We start from the raw sequence: 1,930 nt of genomic DNA, 5'->3' as shown, positions 1-1,930 counted from the left end.
CGAGCTACCCATATTCCTGCACGAAGTACAGGGCGGTTACAATTAAAGTGCAGCTACTCACAGAAGTCCATTGTGAGCTGTAATTATAGTATGTCAGCGAAACGTAATAGATATGCTAGCGCCTTAATGCGGAACCGATTAATGCTGGAAAAAAATAGTTCTAATTTTCGCCACCAGATGCAAATCTGGCGCTGTATCTCGTCGACGTCTCCGGTGTTCATACTGAACAAATTGTGTAAGTGGTATTTGATAGTAAAATCCACATTATGCCTCCAGAATAAAATTTTCACTCTGCAGCGAAGTGATCGCTGGCAGATTAAAATTGGTGCCGGACCGAAACTCGAAAGGCAAAGGTCCCGAGTTCGAGTCTCGGTCCAGCGCACAGTTTTAAACTGTCAGAAAGTTTCCACATATGCGTTTCTCACGACTATGAGCTTTTCTGCCCATGTCCCATTCGTAATCCATTACACACTGAAACGTTTCCTAGCTTTCTCACAAGAGAACCTCCCCATCGCACCCCCCTCAGATTTAGTTATAAGTTGGCACAGGGATAGGCCTTGAAAAACTGAACACAGATCAATCGAGAAAACAGGAAGAAGTTGTGTGGAACTATGAAAAAATAAGCAAAATATACAAATGATTAGTCCATGTGTAAGATAAGCAACATCAAGGAGAACCTGAGCTGAGGAGTGCCGTGGTCCCGTGGTTAGAGTGAGCAGCTCTGGGACAAGAGGTCCTTGGTTCGAGTCTTCCCTCGAGTGAAAATTTTACTTTCTTTATTTTCGCAAAGTTACGATCTGACCGTTCATTCATTAACGTCTCTGTTCACTGTAATAAGTTTAGTGTCTGTGTTTTGCAACCGCACGGCAAAACCGTGCGATTAATAGACGAAAGGACGTGCTTCTCCAATAGGAACCGAAAACATTTGATCGCAAGGTCATAGGTCAACCGACTCCTCCACAGGAAAACACGTCTAGTATATTCTATACGACACTGGTGACGACATGTGCGTCACATGACGAATATGTTGTCGACCCACCTAACTTGCACACCTGGCGAATGGGTAAAAAGATTCTTCTACCTTGCCCGATTTAGGTTTTCTTGCGGATGTGATAATCACTCCCAAAAAAGTGATGAAAACATACGAGTTTGTCACATAAACTGCAACAAATGAATGCAACAGTTTCACAGTCGCACAGTTTTCCCTGTGCTCTGTCAAAACAAACGTTTTTAACGTTTTCAAGTTTTTCCGTGTGTAGACCGTCAAATCCTGCATGTGTCCAAGCAAATCTGAACATGTCCTGGAATTCTGGAGAGCAAAGTTGATCATGTCTGAGTGCATGAACTTTGATAATTGTCTGAAAATAAAAAATTAAAACTTTTCACTCGAGGGAGGGCTGAACCAGGGACCTTCCGTTCCGTAGCTGCTCACGGTAACCACGGGACCACGGTGCTCCTCAGTGAACAGGTCCCTTAATGTGACACATCATGCACACGGACTACTCAGTTTGTATATTTTGCTTATTTTTTTCATAGTTCCATACAACTTCTTCCTGTTTTCTCGATTGATCTGTGTTCAGTTTTTCATGGCCTATCCCTGTGCCAACTTATAACTAAATCTGAGGGGAGGGATGGGGAGGTTCCCTTGTTAGAGCCATTTGAACCAGAGCGTTGGGCAGGGAAGTGTGAAAAAACTACGTGCTTTAGTTCCAGTACATCTGGCAGCTTAACAGTCTTGTTATTTCTCGGACTTGGTTCCAGATGAGTTCTGCTAAGTTCGTATTCTAATGTTCAGTGGCAAATGTATAAATGCAGCATTTGTATGGCGTGCTCAATACTGTGAAAATGATTGTTTTTCATGTTTCTACGATACTTATCTACTTCTGTGGTATGAAACGATGAACATAATCCAAATAAAGAGGATTTGGTT

The sequence above is a fragment of the Schistocerca nitens genome, chromosome 10, assembly GCF_023898315.1.
Source record: "Schistocerca nitens isolate TAMUIC-IGC-003100 chromosome 10, iqSchNite1.1, whole genome shotgun sequence".
In the NCBI taxonomy this organism is placed as follows: Eukaryota; Metazoa; Arthropoda; class Insecta; order Orthoptera; family Acrididae; genus Schistocerca; species Schistocerca nitens.
The sequence above is the reverse complement of the archived record's forward strand: the minus strand, read 5'-3'. Positions refer to the sequence as shown.